The sequence below is a fragment of the Notechis scutatus genome, chromosome 2 (assembly GCF_049901735.1).
Source record: "Notechis scutatus isolate UNSWTSFEM ecotype Mainland chromosome 2, rNotScu1.2, whole genome shotgun sequence".
Taxonomy (NCBI): Eukaryota; Metazoa; Chordata; class Lepidosauria; order Squamata; family Elapidae; genus Notechis; species Notechis scutatus.
The window spans coordinates 73341583-73361485 of record NC_142010.1 but is presented as its reverse complement, the minus strand read 5'-3'; positions in this window follow the sequence as shown (position 1 = coordinate 73361485).

The window sequence follows — 19903 nt, the reverse complement described above, 5'->3', positions numbered from 1 at the left end:
TTGTGGCATCACTGGAACCCACATTCCCAAGCAGGGGGTAGTGGGGAATCATCAAGACTTTATAATTTATTCCGTCAGGCCAACCGTGAAGCTTTAGATCTAAAAGGGGCTGTAGCTTCAAACACAGGCCAAGAGATGCAATAGAGGTGCTGTCATGGGGAAGTAGAGACATGAAAGCCCAGTGGAAAACAGCTGGATGAAAGGATTGAACAGAAGAGGTAATAATTCACTCTTTTAAACTTTTTATAACAAGTTACAAGCTGCTAGACAGGGTACCTCCCTCTGCTTAGTTCTTCAAGACACCAAGCTAGTATTTCACACTACTCTTTAATGCTTTTCCTACCTCATACTGTCCAGATCTTTGGACTACTAGTTCCCAGAATTTCTAATCTTTGGCTAAAACCATTGGGTATTATAGTATTATAGCTCAATAGCTCTGAAAAGTACCAGATCTTTGTTGGCTTTAATATAACAATCCCTGTTTTTATAACCGGAGTTGCCATTAAAATCTAACCTAACCTGTTGGAAGTAAATTTTAGTGTCATTCTATACATGAAAACAACCAATCAGAACTTAAGCAGAATATAATTTAAGGCAAAGAGATTGCACGCAGATTAAATGAAATGTTCCATGGACTTTTACTTGTTTCAAAAAAGCATAGGTGCGCCCCATTTCATTTTGGTTAGCAGGACAATGTTTTATAAAATAATGACTAAAAGAGATCTAGTTTAAAATGTTTTCTCATGGCGCGGGGGTGGGGGAGTGTCATTCTTGTGGAAATAGGGGGAAATGAGTAAATTTTCCCAGCATTGGAAAGAGCTGTGGTGGCGCAGTGGTTAGAAAGCAGTATTGCAGGCTGACTGCCGACTGCCAGAAGTTTGATTCTGACCAGCTCAAGCTTGACTCAGCCTTCCATCCTTCTGAGGTCGGTAAAATGAGGACCCAGATTGTTGGGAGCAATATGCTGACATTGTAAACCACTTAGAGAGGGCTGTAAAGCACTGTGCAGCGGTATAGAAGCCTAAGTGCTATTGCTAGCACGTAATTACCTTTGGACATTAATGTCATCAAGTGTGGTGATGGCAACCAATTTAGAAAGTCTTCCCTGACAGTAGCTAATCAGTGGGTATAAGACCTGATGTTCTGTCCTGTCTCCTAGTTACAGGCAGCTTATCTTAAATGTCAGCTTTTAGGGAGCAACTATGGTCCAGGTACTTTGTCTGGGAGCCTTTCCCACTTGCATTAGCCACAGAAAGATGTGCTCTGATAATATCTTCTTTCTGCCATGTCCTCATCTTCATCTTATCCCCTGCATGTGAATTAAGTAGGCTTAAGTCATCTTTAGATATTGGTGCCCTTAAATTATATTTTCCCCCGCCCCATATTAAAAGCCATCGAAGGGCCACCTTAAGGTATATATAATCCATTGGCCTTCTCAACTGTTACCTCAGAGAAAAATCAGGTGACTGCACTATGGAACAGAGGCAATAAAGGCATGATAGGGATCATCCATGGGAAGAGCAAATTTCGTGCTGGCATAGTTTTCTGAAAATTCAAGGATGTGTGAAGGATAACTGTGATAAGGAATGGCTCTTTTTCCAATGGAACAATAATAAAAGAAGTACTAAGATTATAGATTATAATATAATGTAGATTATAATATAATGTAGATTATAATATAATGTAGACACACTTCCCAACATAAATGCTGTTCCAAAGAGTGTGGGACCACATGATTAGCCATGCAATCCCCTTCTCCCTCTCACTAGCCTGTATAACAATACAGAGTTTTAAAACTAGATGCAATGTAATGTATAACATATTAAGGTATTGGAAAGTCCAGGTCAAGTTAGGCTATGAACCTCTGAATTCTTATCCTAGGAATAAATGGATCTTTCTTCTGAGTAAACATATACACAGGATTACATTACTAAGCAATATTTAGGCAAATATCTATATCCCTCTTCCTATAAGCTGTAAAGAACTGAATAGTACAGAATTTTAAGTGGAAATACAGTTGAGATAATTCTCGACATATGACTGGTTGTTCAGTGACCAAGTACTGATGGACTACTTACTCAGAGCTACTTATGACCCAATTTTGAAGCTCTGATGGCCACACATATACACTTACATTGTCACATTTTGGGTACTTGGAACCAGCTCATATTTAGGGCCACTTGAAGTGTCCCACAGTCATGTGACCATGATTTATGAATTTTTTTTTTGCCAGAAATTAGTTTTTACCTTTGGTTCCTGGAAAAAAATGTCCATTAGGTGTTCTGACCCACGCCCTTTTCCAACAAATCAAACACAATCCAATGGGAACAGAAACCTTGCAATGCTTTTGCAAAATAATTAGCTGTGATAAGCACAAGCCTTGCCAAACTGTGCCAAAAGATAACAGACAAGAAATAATTTGCAATATAAGAATCTTCAAATACAAACTCAGGATACCGGAATGTTCACAAGGCTGGAGTTTCAAAATGTCTTTGCCTTCTGCAAAGTACATTCATTTCACAGCTGGCTTTTATCTTCTTGAAGGAGGGGCCATTACCTTGCAGCCTTACTTCCAAGTTGCCTGTGCTGTTGTAGCTGCTCTTTCCTATGAACAATCCTCCATGCACTTGGCACAGGCTCCTCTGGAACCTCCTCATCACTGCTGCCAGCCCCCACAATCTCTGAAGGCAGCAGTCCACTCCCTAATGTTCCTGGCCCCTCATCTGAGTCCTCGCTCTCCTCAGCTGTCTGCACCTGCTGCCGGCTAACCACAACATTAGGTAAAATGGATTTGCTTAATAACTGCTATGTTCACTTAACAATCCACACAAAAAAAAAATCATAAAATTGAGGACTTCTGGTGGCATTCTGGTCGACAATGGATCAGAGACCGCAATCGTGTGCGGCTTTGATCCATGCTTACCCTGTTGGAGAGGTCCTTAAAGGACTGGATCCATCCGAGCCACCTTCTAGGGGTGGGGGAAGAGGGGGAGACTGCCAGCTGGATCGAGGGGAGCTGCATCTCCCCTCCCTGGCTTGGCAAAGTCCCCTAGAAGACAGGGAGAAGTGGCAGTCTTTAATGGCTGCCCTGAAGACGGGAAGCTGCCAGGACACAAGTTTTGTGCTAGAGAGTGAAAGTGGTGAGCGGAGTGTAATTGGATAAAAGACTTTGAATATTCTTTTTGATAACCCTGAAAAATGGAAAGAAAGAGCCCTCATTTGGAAGAGTAGTAGCAGCGAATGAGAAATAAGAGGAAAATATAAGGTAAAGAAAAAACTGGAAATAAAAGAATTATATGTGATTAGAGACTAAATTTGGAATAACATATAGAATTGGACATTAATCAGGCATTGGATAAAATGCTGGAGTTATTTGGAATTGATTAAATCTAATATTAATATATGGAAAAGTGAATTAAAAATAAAAGAATTCTAAGAAGAAAGTGATTAACCACCTAAGGGTTAAAGATTTCCTTCTTTTATGTTTCTATGGAAAATTACTGGTTGTATATAACAAGATCCCCAGAAGCTTTATAAAAAAAGAAGAGGGGATTACAGTTAAAACGGAGACTTTTGACAAGGACTATAACAGAAAAATTTGACTTTTAATAAAATAAAGAATAACTTAATAGACCAAAAAAATGGAAGAAATAAGCAAAGAATTTAAGTTGGAGCTCCAAAATGTGAGAGAGATGTTTAAAGAAAGAATGAGATTGGTGGAGTTAATGCTGAGTAAAGTAATGGCGTCACAGCTTATGGAAGAACAAAGAAAGCCCAGAGAGGATGAATTAAAAGAGGGAAATAACAGCCTCGATGAGCATGAAGAACAAGGACCATTGTCAAAGGACATAAAAGGACTTAAAACAGAGACATCGACATTAGAGACAATAAATAAAAGAGATAAGACACTCAAGACTAAGAAAAAGAAGAAGAGAATACATAAGAAGACCCCCCCCAAAAAAGAACCAAAATGGGGGGTGGTGAAATGGCCGACAGGCAAAGGGAAATAAAAATAAAAATAAAAGGAAAAAAGAAGAAAGACTGGGGAAACTTAGAAAAGGGAAACCTAGCCAAAATTAAAAGGAATGATAAAGTTTCAAGATTAAGAGATAAGGGTTAGGGATTGTATAAGGGGGTTACCACATGGGAATGTATATTGGCATTCAGTTTAAAACTTGTTGGAAATTATTTTAGGATTATATAACTATATTATATATAACTATATAACTATATAACTATATATATATAACTATATAACTATAACTATATATATATATAAAAACAGAAAACAAATATATAAAAACTATATATATATATATAACTATATATAACTATAACTATAACTATAACTATAACTATAACTATAACTATAACTATAACTATAACTATAACTATAACTATAACTATATATATATATATATATATATATATATATATATATATATATATATATATATATATATATATATATATCTTTGGTTATTCGGGTTTTCTCCCGCGTAAGATTGGAAGTATCTAGGCAACGTTTCGATGAAGTCTCATTCATCATCTTCAGGCTTCTGTCTTCAGCTCTGTGCTTCTCAGAGTGATGTGAGCTTGCAGCTGCTTCTTCCTTTTAACTGCTAGTGGGGTGTGACTTGATTGGGTGGGGGCTTGGCTGTGTTCTGATTGGGTGGGGGTGTGTTCTCATTGGTTGGGGTTTTGGCTGTGTTCTGATTGGTTGGGGGTTGGCCATGTTCTGATTGGCTGGAGGTGTGTTCTGTTCAGGTGGGGGCTTGGTTGTGCTCAGGTTGGTCTTAGTTACTGGGGGATTTGAGCTGGTGAGCTGTGATCTTGCTGTTTGGCTTCATGGTCGTGCTGCATCTTCATGGTGGGGGTCAGTTCGCTTCATGTATGGCTCAGAGGGGTTTGAAGTGGGTAGTGATGCAGCTGCAGTGCGGCTTCTGGTCTGTGGTCGTGTCTCATCTTCTGTGTGGGTGTGAGTCTGCTTTTTACGTGGAAGTGTGGTGGTGGCATCTCGTGTGGCCCTCGTGGGTGTGGGTCTGGTGTCATTCATCATGTTAGGTACTCGCTTCTGTAGCTACACTATATACACACACACACACACACACACACAGACTAACACTATACAGAAGCCTGATGATGGCAGATGAGATTCTGCTGAAACATTGCTACAACTTTAAAAGAACAACTACAATGACGTGGGAAAATACCCGAACAAAGCCGAAAGCCATACATGTAAGTACCCACGAAAACTTAAGAATATATATATATATATATGTGGATCTTTGGTTATTCGGGTTCTCTCCCGCGTAAGATTCAAAGTATCTAGGCAACGTTTCGGCGAGGTCCCACTCGCCATCTTCAGGCTGGTGCTTTCGGCTTAGTGCCAGTGCAAGCAGTGTGTGACCGGAGCTGCCATCTCTCTATATATACAAGTGGTGGGGGATGGTGTGCTGGGCTGGTTGGCTATGCTGCAGCCTCTTGATTGGTTGATGGAGTTGATGTTGGTATAATGGGCTGTGTAATGGCCTTTTGTTGTAGAGATATCCTGGATCTTGTGCTGTCATCTCCTGGGTCGTTAGCCTCTTGTGTTTTAACGGCTTGGGTAATGGGTTGTGTGATGGGCTTGTGAGTTCTTTTGTTGTGGTATCCTGGGTCTTGCGTTGTAATCTCCTGGGTCGTTTGTGTTTTGATCTCTTTTCGATTAGCCTCCTGTGTAGTAACAGCTTGGGTAATGGGTTGTGTGATGACCTTGTGAGATTTATTGCTGTGGTATCCTTGGTCTTGTGCTGTGATATCCTGGGTCATTTGCTGTGTTGTGACTTCTTGAGTTCTTGAGGTGTAATTTCTTGAGTTTTCTGATGTGATGTCCTGAGCGGGTGGCTGTGATGTAGCATTTTGGGTTTTTAATATGGCTTTGAGTTTGGGGTCTGGGTCTGTGTTCGTTTGGCTTCGAGTTCGTGGTCGTGCCACATCTTCATGGTGGGGTCAGTTCGCTTCATGTATGGTTTAGAGGAGTTTGAAGTGGGTAGTGATGCAGCTGCAGTGCGGCTTCTGGTCTGTGGTCGTGTCTCATCTTCTGTGTGGGTGTGAGTCTGATTTTTACGTGGAAGTGTGGTGGTGGCATCTTGTGTGGCCCTCATAGGTGTGGGTCTGGTGTCATTTATCATGTTGGGTACTCGTCTGTTCATGAGGGCGGGTTTCCAAATGGCTGGTAAGCGGGAGGTGTCATCTCTTTTATTCATGCTGTGTGGGCGTTTTTCTATCTCTATGGCTTCTCTGATTATTCTGCTGCTGTGGTGTTCAGTTTTGGCGATAGTTCTGGTATTTTTAAGGTCAATCTCATGTCCTGTGGCTTTGAGGTGTTGGACCAGGGAAGAGGTTGGTTCTTCTTTTTGATTGAGTTCTTATGTTCTTCAACGCGTGCACTTATTCTTCTGTTAGTTTGTCCAATGTATGTGGTGAGGCAGGCAGTGCAGGGATTTCATATACTCCTTGGTTTTCTAACTCGATTTTGTCTTTAGGGTTTCTTAGGATGGTGGATATTTTTCTGTTTGTGCAGAATGCTGTTTTAATGTTGTGTTTTTGGAGGATCTTGCTGATTTTGTCTGTAGTGTCTGTAGACCCCCACCATGAAGATGTGGCACGACCACGAACTCGAAGCCAAACGAACACAGACCCAGACCCCAAACTCAAAGCCATATTAAAAACCCAAAATGCTACATCACAGCCACCCGCTCAGGACATCACATCAGAAAACTCAAGAAATTACACCTCAAGAACTCAAGAAGTCACAACACAGCAAATGACCCAGGATATCACAGCACAAGACCAAGGATACCACAGCAATAAATCTCACAAGGTCATCACACAACCCATTACCCAAGCTGTTACTACACAGGAGGCTAATCGAAAAGAGATCAAAACACAAACGACCCAGGAGATTACAACGCAAGACCCAGGATACCACAACAAAAGAACTCACAAGCCCATCACACAACCCATTACCCAAGCCGTTAAAACACAAGAGGCTAACGACCCAGGAGATGACAGCACAAGATCCAGGATATCTCTACAACAAAAGGCCATTACACAGCCCATTATACCAACATCAACTCCATCAACCAATCAAGAGGCTGCAGCACAGCCAACCAGCCCAGCACACCATCCCCCACCACTTGTATATAGAGAGAGATGGCAGCTCCGGTCACACACTGCTTGCACTGGCACTAAGCCGAAAGCACCAGCCTGAAGATGGCGAGTGGGACCTCGCGAAACGCGTTGCCTAGATACTTTGAATCTTACGCGGAGAGAACCCGAATAACCAAAGATCCACATACAAATACCGCGAGAACCTCAGAAAACATATATATATATATATATATATATATATATATATATATATATATATATATATATATATATATATATATATATATATATATATATCTGTATATGAATTATGCTGTTATGAACTCTTACATCGGAGGATGAAAACAGGGGAATGTATTAAAACATATAGATAAATTTTGGATAATTTTTAGCGATTTCAGGGGGGGATATCTTAAAATATATGTTTTAAAATATACAGTTGATTATTTAATTTGAATATGTTTAAAGCTGGGGAATGAATTATTAAATTAGACAGATTGAGGGGATCCTAAATATATTGGATTTTATTTTTATTTTAGATTGTTTATTATATAATTGGCTTAGGGAAAATTAAGGATAATAATGATGTGTAATGTTAAATAAAATAGATGGTAAGCTGAAAACGGAAATAATAGGGGATAAAGAACTGGGAATCTATATATGGATGAATGATATTGATATTGAATTAATGAATTGAAATATGAAATGGAAATTTATTTAAAGATGAGTGAAATGGATAATGATATGAGACGACATCATATAAGTGGTAGAAATGAAAGTATGATTATGTACCAAGTAGAACCACGTTGCCCATGCAAAGAGATGTGTAAAAATTAAATTTTTAAAAAAAAGGAAAAAAAAAAGATCATAAAATTGGGTAAGGTAAATGGTGACCTGCTTTATGACCGGCACAATTTACAACCATGATTCTAGGCTCAATCATGGTCATAAGTCAAAGGCTACCTGTATATAGATAGTCCTCAACCTACGACCACAATTGAGCCCAAAATTTATATTGTTAAGTGAGAAATTTTTTAAAGTGAGTTTTGCCCCATTTTACAAATTTTCTTTGAGTGAATTGCTGCAGTTGTTGAAATTAGTAACATGGTTGTTAAGTGAGTCTGGTTTCCCCCTTGACTTTGCTTTTCAGAAGGTTGCAAAAGGGGATCACATGACCCCGGGACACTGCAACCGTCATAAATGGGAGTCAATTGTCAGACACCCAAATGTAAATCACGTGACCATGGGGACACAGCAATAGTCATAGGAGTGAAAAATGGTTTTTCAGTGCCGTTGTAACTTTGAATGGTCACTAAGCCAACTGTTGTAAGTCGAGGGCTACCTGTATATAATTCTTATATTTGTCCTACAAATTTCATTGCTGTAAATAAGCCAGGCACCCATAATGTAATATGTGTATCTTTAATTGTTTCATTCTGTGATAATACTATATATAGTTCCAGGTAAGTGGGCACGTGGTTTGTTTTTTCCCCCCTACAATATTTTAAAAGCAGCAAGCAGCACTTTCCTTTCTGTTGCTTTCTGAGAAAAATATTCCTCTGATCCTTTAGCAAAACAGTGCCAATTTGTGTATGTGTAATGCCATCTACACAGTACCCACTTCATTGTCCTTTCTCAAAAGTGTACCTAAGAGAGAATAGGAGTAACTGATTGCCAAGAGTGCCTGCCTCTCCTGGAGTGGAAGCCACTGATGTTGGCTAATGTCCTTTCGCTGCAGGATATAAATAACATAAATAACTAGTCCTCAGACTTCAAACATGCCACATCAGATGTATGGCAGGAGATTACCAAGTTTGTTAGCACCCAGGTCTTCTATCATCTAGGCAGTTTAGGCACTGTTAGCGAAAATAGAGATCAATGCTTCAGTTTTAGGGGAGGGGAATCTGTCCCATGTGACCAGACCCAAATCTTTTAGTTTATGACTTGCTTATACATTAGGAGTGAAAAAAACAGTTTACATTCTGGGGCTCAGAAGCTCTCCTAAATCAGCTGCCAGGTTTTTGCAGCTGGTAGTAAAAGGAAGGGATATCAGCAGGCTGCCCAGAGGTGAACAAATGAGCTGAGAGGTGAGTTAGAGATGCTTGAAGGGAGCATGAAACTGTTCTTCTTGGCACACAAAGCTGCTTCTGAGCCCAGCTGTGAAGACAGCGGTGACCTCACTAACTTCTCAGGTAATGCTAGGTTTTGCCTTTCTAAAGTCATTATTCATGCTCATATGTTGGAGAGAACACCATTACCACAGACGGGGTCTTATTGAAGATGGCAACCTTGAGTTTCAGAGGCAGATTTAGAAAACCCATTCTGCTTCCTCAAAGGGTGCTGCCCATGGCTACTCAGAGAGCAAAATATTTCATTAAACACCCACTCCCTTCAAAAAAACCAACCCAAAGCTAATGTTAGACCCACAGCCTCCAAAATAGAAAAGCAGACCTTCCTCCACCTCTTTTGTATTTAAGTGGTTTTTATTTTGGTAGTTAAAAAAATATAAAAATGTGTTTATTATTTGTTTGGTTATTATTCCATCCCTTTAACCTGTTCCCATCTGTTTCCTTCACATTTTGGGCTTCCAATAATACTAGAAGTGAAATGACTGTGACAAAAGAAAGCAAAGATAGTACCAATAGTCTATCCAAAACAATTCCAAAACATCTGGAACATTACTTGAACATTGTTGGCATTGACAAAATTCCCATCAGTCAATTGCAAAAGACAGCTTTACTTACAATAGCTTACATCCGGTGATGATACTTTTACCGGTAAGACCATCAAACAACTTTTGCCCCTCCCAGGACTTGATAAGTGCATAAAAATGCCAAATCCAGACTAAACATCTGGCTGACTGTGCGACAAACTATAATAACCAAACAGACTCAAAACCTGTTGTGCTTTCAATTCAACAGAATTTATTTTAAATTAAATCTAAAATTCCCTAAAATGTGAATTGCTTCACTGGTCTTCTGAATGCTAGGATGGAAAGCCAGGAAGAATAATTTTTTCATTGGGAGCTTCCAGAGAAAAGAAGAGGGCAACATCTTATCTTCAAATTGTGGAGATAACCCTTTAATGATAAAAAAGACCAAGGGATTCAGATAAGAACACAAGCTGTCCTTCAAAAACTGTAGTCCCGTGGCATTCCATGGCATCTGGCAGTCATGCAGCTGCTCTTTATTTAATTGCCTTAAATCACCCATATGTGTGATACTCACATACACATTGATGTTAGGTCATTCCTTTGTGTCTCCTTTCTTTTAAATGGATCAGGGCTACTAGTTCTGAGTTACCAACCATTAGATGCTAGCAAAGAGACATATAAATCTGTACTCTTTGTTGCCATATAGTGGTGATCTATCCTTTTGCAGCCCAGTTTTAGTAAACAAAAAGTAGATATTCATAGAACCACACTATAGAAACAAAGGTGAGAGAGAAGATTGGAGCAAAACACTGGCTTACCTCTCCATTATTGCCGGAAAGGGAAATTATATGAGGAATATGAATAACTATTACTACCATCTACACTTAATTTACCCTGAAAAGTTCATTCACATCTCATCTTTGTTGAATATGCATGTGTTGAATAAACCACACACTTGCTGCTTTGATCTGAACGTGAAGCCTTGATCAGTTGAAACAGAATGTAAGAGCAATTTTGTCACCTTTTGTCAAGGAGACAGAAATATAATTGTGTCAGCATTAAGAAGGAATATAGAAACATGAAACAAACAAACAAGCTTGAATATTAACTACATGTACTGCATAACAGAATTCATTTATCCCTAGTCTAAACTGATGAAGAAATAGATCACCCATGACCTTAGTTTTTAATTTTCAGAATGAAAAAAAAGTTGAAGAAAATTTAAAACACTTAAGAATTTGATCTCTGGGTTCAAGATACACCTTTCAGCAGAAAGTTATCTATATTGGGCTAAGTGTGCCTATATTAATATTCTTTCCCCCAATAAATGTAACCATTCTATATACTGAGTAGACATGCCAGAACATGCTGCTTTCCATGAGATGGGCAGCTATACAAATTTGATCAATGAATAAACTGGGTTGTGAAAAATCATGACTATCATTAGATGGCAGTAAAACAATTCATAAAGTAGGTAACCCTTTTCTCTATTCCAGCTGATATTTCAGTATTTATGTCCTATGTATGGTATTCCCAATCCTGGAGCGGAGGAAGAGTGGTTCACTTAAATCGTTACCTTGTGGCATGAGAGAAGGTTAGCCAGTACTATAGAACTGTGAGGGAAGAGATTCTATAGCTCAGTTTTAGGTCTGATCAAGGCAAAGCCACATTCCTGTCCCATGGTACAATCTGCCTAACCATTGATTGATGGCTCTTGGCAATCAGTCTTATCCTCCGCTCTGTATAGTTCTCAACAGGAGGTACTTAGATTGCTACACTGGTACAGTGCCCACCCCAGCTTCAGCTTACCTCATTCCTTTTGTTTATTTTCCCCAATTACTATGATAGTGGTATGTGTGCATCTCTGGGCGTATATGTATGTATATGTCAACATACACACATAAACATCTATACACAAACTAAACACTCAGGATATCCCTGCTTTTCAGTGCTTTCTGCTTGTATTTGCCTTGGGTTAAATCAATAATTGTTTTAATTTAAATGAATTGGTATCCTTTTTAAAAATAAAAAGATAACAGACAATAATTGAAATATAAAGTATGTGGAACTAATTTCAAAATGGCAAGCTGTAGCATATGTTCATATTTTTTTAAAGGATGTGCAGAGAGGTGCATAAAACATCTGTATCAATACTCAAGGGATGCAACATTTAGGAGAGTGAAGAGGAGAAAGGAAGGGCGAGGGAGGGCTGATGAGCATTCCTGTGGCAAAATCTTTGGAAGCAAAGCACAAGGAAACATCCACACCTGTTTCTGACTAAACAGTCACTGAAGGTATTTCTATTCAGGATCTATGCATCACTCTATTCTGCACTTATGTGATCTCATTCTGTCTCTATTTGGCAGTTCGGCCAATTTACTTTTGGCTCAGCTGAAGAATACTTCAAACAGTAATAAAAAATAGGTTCTCTCTCCTTCTTTCTCTTTTTCTCTCTGCAGTGGCTTTGTGTTGTTTTTAATAGTCTTTCTCCATTTGCACGGTCCCCAGCAGACATCTCCTTTTAGCTGCCCTACTGCAAGTTTAAGAAGGGAAAGTGGCTTTGTCATCTTTATAACTCCCCTTCATAGGTACTGCTGAATATTATTTTTTCATATCACTTGACAAATGCACATAATGGGAAATAAAGATGTATCTGTGCAATTTTTGTATTGTTTGTGCAAAGTGGAGATGAGGGCATTCTTGTTCCTTTGAGACTTGAGGTAGATCAAAGTAACAAAATGATGATTGTTTTTCCTTGTTCTCAGCATTTTGAGATGGACAGAAGTAATGTTGACCATTTTCAAACTGACTTTGAGAAAGTGGAGAGCGCAATTGCAGCGCAATTTCACTTAGAGCAGGGGTGTCAAACTGTGATGCTGGATGCATCACGCACAGGCCACGCCCACCCCAGCTCTATGAAGGGGGGAAAAGTCACAATATGTCACGTGGTGGCAATGTGACACGGTGAGTTTGACACCCGTGACTTAGAGAAAAAAGATCAAATATGAGTTAAGAGTAATATGATACCATAATCTCGATGATCTAGGAAAGAATCATAATAAATTGGAAGAGCCAAGAAAGGACGACCATAAATTGCTACCAGTATGTATTAAAGGAGATAGAGCATACTGTGCATGAAGCATTCCACCAGTGAAACAGCAACTTTAAGGTGATCTTGTGCCCAAGCCAAAATACAGACTTCAGGTGATTGTGTCCCTACATGGAAAGAAAAGGGGTAGAAATGGTTAGAGAGATTAGGAAAGAGCGAAGGCCATTAAGGGTTGAGAATAGGAAAGAAAGAAAGGCATGGGTGCATGCTAGTTAGAGCTTGTCTCCAGTATACTCTTTGCTAATTGTTCATCCTTTATCTGTTTTTCTTCCCTCCTTGTTATAAATATATATATTTTACAGTACACACTCAGTCTAGATACCTTCCGTTCAGTTTCTTGTATTAACAACGTCTGGATTTGCTTTCATCTAAAACCTAGCTAAAATGAAATAATATTCAAAGAACATTTGCTCCTTTCAGTTAAATTCCTTTCCCTTCCTCCCCCACTGTGTCCCCCTACCAGCTAGTATGTTTGGGAGCTACTTGGAGGCAAAGGATGCATACTGGGGGGAAAATTATTTTGTAGATTTAGTTTGCAGCCTGAAGAGCTTGCTTATAAGGTATCACAAGTTTTAATGTTTTTAAAGGAATTATCATAAACTCTGGCAATTATATCTGGGCAAATAGTGCTGCTAAAATATTTAAAATGCAGTAGGAATATAGGAAACACATGTTCTTCCAGATGGCTCTCTTAGTATTTGATTTGCAAAACTAGAGACTGAAATGTTTATTTGTTTATAGAATGGCAGAATTGTCTTCAGGTTCTTGTTATAAAAGTCGCCTTCAAAAACCTGAGATCACTATAAAAACATCTTCTAATGGCAAAAGGATCCAGCCTTGTATGTCCTGCTCTAATTACACTGTAAAACTAAGAGAGAGATTGACAATGGTGTTTTTCTGATCCTCTCCTTATTGTTTTATTCTTGAGAGAGAGGGGAATTCTCATTCTGGTCTTTACCCCTTCCAAGGATGAAATGGTAGAAAGACATGAAGATAAAACTTTTAGCAGCTTCTGTTGGAATAAATGCCTGAGCCAAGGTAGGCTGATTCTAGTTGGAAGAGGTGATTATACATGGAAGTCAAGCCATGTAGGGCTTTAAACATTGAAAACAGAATAACAGAACAATAGAGTTGGAAGGGACCTTGGAGGTCTTCTAGTCCGATCTAAGTATAGTATATAAAATCATACATTGCAATGTCCTACCTGTCAATGAATACTTCAGCTTCAACCATAACAACATAAGAGCAAACAATAGATACAAACTCAAGGTTAACCGCACCAAACTTGATTGCAGGAAATACGACTTCAGCAACAGAGTGGTCAATGTCTGGAATACTCTACCTGACTCTGTGGTTTCTTCCCCAAACCCCAAAAACTTTAACCTTAGAATGTCTACTATTGACCTCACCCCTTTCCTAAGAGGTCTGTAGGGGGCATGCATAAGCGTACCAACGTACCTACCATCCCTGTCCTATTGTTTCTTTTTATTTTATTTTTCATGTATTCATAACTATGTTTATACTTATACCTATTATCTTGTAAGCGATTGACAAATCAAATAACTAAATAAATAAATAAATAACCCCCTGCTCAAACAGGGAGACTCTATATAATTTTAGACAAATGGCTTCCAGTCTCTTCTTAAAAGCCTCCAGTGTCGGAGCACCCACAACTGAATCTTGAACCACAATCACCCAGAATCTTGAAACGGGACTCCAAAGTTTACGTACTGAATCTATTCCCTCCAAATATGCTCAGCCATAATTTACTTCACCAACTTTCTAGACCACATGTAAATATATTTTGTGTTCACTCTTCCATGAATAAGTTTGTTACTTCAACTTCACTTTATTTGGCTTGCCACTTTTCGGTATTAACAAAAGTAAAACAGGAAGAAGAGAGGGAGAGAGGGAACTGTGGAAGAAACAGGCCGCTCTTGGACAGTACAGTAACTCAATCATCTGACTAGAAAGATAAATAATCGGGCCATTTCTCTAATCCAGCCACTTTGGAAAAAAAATGTTTGTTCTTATCCTATCTGAAACAACTTCAAAGTGGTTACAGTCTAGACTGCGCCAAAATAAATTACAAACCTAAAGATCTGATATAAACCACAAAGGGCAGCAGATTATTTGCATGAATGTAATTATAGTAGGAGAAAATATGCATCGTTATAGAGATGTATACAGTCTAAATCCTCGCTACAAAGAAAAGAAATAGAGGCAGCTTAAGAGAAATGTGTGTGTCAGAATCAAAGATTTTAGATACCTTCAACCACTTATGAAACACTCATCTGTACTATTTCTTTAAAAAGATGTGGAGAACAGTGCCTCCCTCAAGCAGAATTTTCCCCATACCAGATCACATCAAATAAACCAAACTAAATACACATACAGTAGATTGTCAAAGAATTAAAGGAAGTGCAATAAATAGTAGTAAAACAAAACATTCAAGGGTTCAAAAGAGGGTTCAAGAAAAAGCTGAGGTGATTTTGTTTCTCCAAAGAAAGCCACTTTTATTCTGCTATTTAGGGGAGAAGGAGGTACTATAGACCAGTTTATTTTTAAAATACAGTTATTACGTATTGCCAGTACCTTTCCCCACTAAAATGTATGTGGTTTTTTTTTAAAAAAATGCCACAATTGTGAAAAAGTTAATTTTGATTAAGATTCAAGAAATCAATACTGTTTAAATTAGTCATTTTAACCAACTCAGTTGCTGAATCTGACAACCTCTATCTATAAAATGATCATTGTTAGTGAAAATAAATTGTCTTTCTTCCTGGAGCATTGGTGCTGCTTTTCAAATTTGTTTGGGAAAATTGAGTGATCCTTAGAATAAACCTGGAGTATGTATGAAAAGTGCAGAGTGCAGAAGTGGGAAGGAGCCCCCAGCGGAACAAACAAAGTCTACTCAGGTAATGCTGGATCTTACCTATTTGTGAATTACCATTTGTGAATAGAATAGAGTTGGAAGGGACCTTGGAGGTCTTCTAGTCCAGCCCCCTGCTCAGGCAGGAGACCCTATACCATTTCAGATAATTGGCTGTCCAGTCTCTTCTTAAAAACATCTAGTGACTAATGAGTAAATGTTGCAATAATATATAATGCATAAGATACAGTGATAGCTCCATCTCTGCCTGTATGAATGTGTGTGTCTCTAAGAGCTTCAAACTAAGTCTAGGAACATCTGAAATCAAATTGCTGTTTTCCTGAGTTACAAGACCACAGCTTCCCTTGAGATACAAAAGATAGGTGTGCTACAAGGCCAAATACCTTTTCCTTCTTTCAGAATCTCACCAAGTTCTACCTGTAGCCCTTTCTTCCTCAGTATTCCTTGCCAAACCCTTGTGTTTCAAGGCCACATAAATCCAAAGGTGGTAGGCTTTGAAGTTTCCAATGAGGACCATTGTTTTTGTTTGTGGTGCTGCTTATCACTCCAGTGCATCCTCCTTGTCTCCTTCTCAACCTAGCTTAGTTCTTCAATCCTAGAAGGCCTTGCAGCCACGGACCACAACCCTGCCAGAAAGCTCTGATAAGAATGATGGATGAGGAAGAGGCTGGCTCCACTATGGCCCTATAGCTTTCTGGAAGCTCGAGACAGTCTCCTTGCTACAAAGCCCACTGGAATGCCTTCTTAGAAGCTGGTAAGCAGTGAAAGGAAGGGAGGGGGAGAAGGGGGAGCCAAAAGAGCCATCCATCTCCCCTTGCAGATGAAACCCAGATGGATCCTCAGCCTCAGCTAAGGTTGATTGTCAGTTTCAGCACTCTTCTATGGTAATAACTTGATCAAATGCTGACAAGGTATCTTTTCAACATGGTCAGTCTTTTGCAAGATCCTCCTGCTCCTCTTGCTAACAGTTCCTTCATTGTTCTTTTTCATGCACATCCTTTATAAAAACAACAAACCTCATCTTTATGATAGGGCTGTCAAAACCCTGATAACCACTAGATGGCAGTAAAGAGACACTCCCACACCTACTGGTTGTCTGGATTTTTTTGCAGCTCAGATTTGCTAGCCCTATTTGTGTTACCGCTCTCCAAGCATTCATATTTGATTGGATATATTAGAAAACTGAAATGACCATCCTTTCTATCATTTTTCTAGTTTTTACAAAACTACCATGATTGGCAATTATAGAAAAGAACAAGTTATGATTAATCAGTGAAACACTTCAGCGAGCCAGATCTAGAATGCTAGCCTGTTCCTACTTACAGATGGGAATAGGATTTACTGAACTCATTGACAGACTTTTGATTGATTGATTGCAGTTTGATATTGTCTGGTAAAAGGGATTCTGTGAAGCACATGGAAATGGAAATGATCAGTCAAGGGTGCTGTGTATACCATTAAAGAGTCTGTGACATTTTAAAGATTAATAAGAAAGGTACTATTGTATAAGCTTTTGCAGTAATGCATCCTATGGTCTTCAAGGAGCCATACAATTGTTAATTTGTTGTAAAATTCAGTGAAAACTAATCATAAACCACCCAGAGTTCATGAAAAAGATGAGAAAACAGTAACTAATGAAAGAAGAGATATTTGTGTGCACTGTTTCTAATTAAATATAATGAAATATCAGAAAGCTGAATATGGATGTTCATTCTATAATAGTGTAGCTCAAAAATACTATAATCAGTGCCAGCCAAATTGATATGTAACCTATTATAAATAATTTCATTTATTGCTATATACAGTATATAAAGTTGGGAGGATCCTCTCTCTCTCTCCCCTCCCCCTCTCCCTCTAAAACATTTTGGATCATTTTTGATGATTCTGCTTTACAATCCTGGGAAAACCATTGCATCCCTTTCTGATTTTATCATATGGTGCTTCTTTAATCATTAGACTACTTATTAGGGTAAAAATACAAGAATAAGTACAAGAAAATCCAGGTGAATGAATGCATCTTACCTGATTTTCTAAAGCCAAATAGGATGAGAGTAATGTAATTATGAATAACCCCAGCAACCCTAATAATGTTATTTGCAAACTGCCATATCCATTGCCTCTGTCTTGTCATTTTTGCATGGGAAAACCTAGCTGTGAAAGCTCAGCTTGTGTGTGGAATCTCTAGAAATCTTGAAATGCCAATAAATCTGGCCCTGCCCCATCTATCACAGGATGGAATGAAGAAGGGCCATGACTTTCATCAACTGGGGCTGTGACATGCCGCATTGCTGCAAAACGCTGAGCTCCTGACAGGTAAGAGGTGTGTTGCCTGAGGTGCTGACGTGTTGGCTCTGCTGCAGCTATCATTCTGCCTGATAGCTGAAGAGTGTGCAAGGCTATGTGTGGAGAAGCTCGCAGAAACAGGAAGGCTCTTAACCTGTCATGTACTGGCTTGAGGGGGAGGGAGGTTAATTGGCTTCCAAGTAGCTTCAACTCTGTATGGTATTATTTTGGCCTAACCAAGGAGAGCTATCCAACAAGGGCCCACTTGCTTCAGATTGCCTCCATATGGGCTCTTGCTGAGTCTGAGTGACAAAAGGAAGGAGCTGTGATAACTTTGGATAAGTTCAGTACGTAGCTGTGTTTTAGAGTGGACCTGTTCATCTTTTTCAGCCTTTCTGCTAATTGTGCTAAAGGAGAATTTCTTAGATGTTTTGGATATTTTGATTCAATCTTTGATTAATACTTGCCATCAAGCCGGTATCAAATCTTACTAACAGGTAGATTTTAACCATAACAGACTGTTCTTAACTTGGCTGTTCAGGTCTTCTAAAGGTCCGCCATTGGCACTGTAACTATGTCCATCCATTTTTCTACTGGTCTTGCTCTTTTCTTTGCTGCAGATGCTTTTAATTTATAAATGAGAGTTATTGCAAGAGCCCTTTAATGTTGTTGTCTCAGGCTCACCCATATTCAGAGATCTTCCAGTTCTCATCATTAAGATATCAGCATAAGAGCCATCTTGGCTAACAGCCATTAATTATCTCATCCTTCAATCATTTTCTCTGCCATTTTTATAGTTGTCTATCTATAAGTTGTGGTAGCAAATTCCATATTTCAGTGGAGTGCTGAGTGAAGGACTTCTTTCAGTTTCAATGAATAGTCTCAGTCTGTACTGCTAGAAGACAGGGAGTGAAATGGAAGAATGAATCTTTATTCACATTCTTTACATACTATACATAATTTTATGTATATTTATTGTATTAGCCACCTTCCAGCTCAGCCTTTCCTTGTACAGGATTGCTTCAGCCCTTCCATTCACCACTCATCTTGATTATGCCATCCCTTTTCCAGCATTATAAAATCCTTTTTGAGAGGATATTTGATAATTGTACAAACTAATTTAAAAGTTACTGCATCAAAAGTTTGTATGAAAACATTTAAGAGTTTTTGTATTTATTTTCTAACTTTTTCCCCTATGAGACTTACATGGGATCAATCTTTATCACATCTGCAACATAAAATCTATTTTTAAAGGGTTATCTGCCCAAACCTTGAATTCTTTTTCCTGGTTTAGTTGGTTTCCTGGTTTAGTTCAGGCCAGATCGGTATATACTCCTACTTAGGATTTTTTCTCCTTATGAATGGGCTATTCCAACGTGCACCTTGATGCTCACAATGAACCTCACTTGTCATTTTAATACTATTCCTGCTTTCCCCTTTCCACCCCCTTTCTTAATTTGGTAAGATCTTATTAAAGCATATCACAATTCCTTTTTGCTTCTTCTACCTGAATACCTTGATTTCATCAGCAAATACTAGCCACCTCAATGTTCTTCTCTAATTCCAATTCATTTATGAAAACATATTGGGTAGTATACATTATCTGCTCTAATGCAGAGAAGCCAGGGAGCACATGAAAATAGTTTTTGGATACAAAGACAGCATTGCCACATTTGTCACTAGTAACTACCCTCATCACCGATCACCTGCTATTTTTGATTCAAGTGGTACATTTGCACCTTGTATGGCGCTCAAGCATGTGCCCAACTATTAAATGCAGATATGCTCACTCAGTTAATTTGGCCAATTT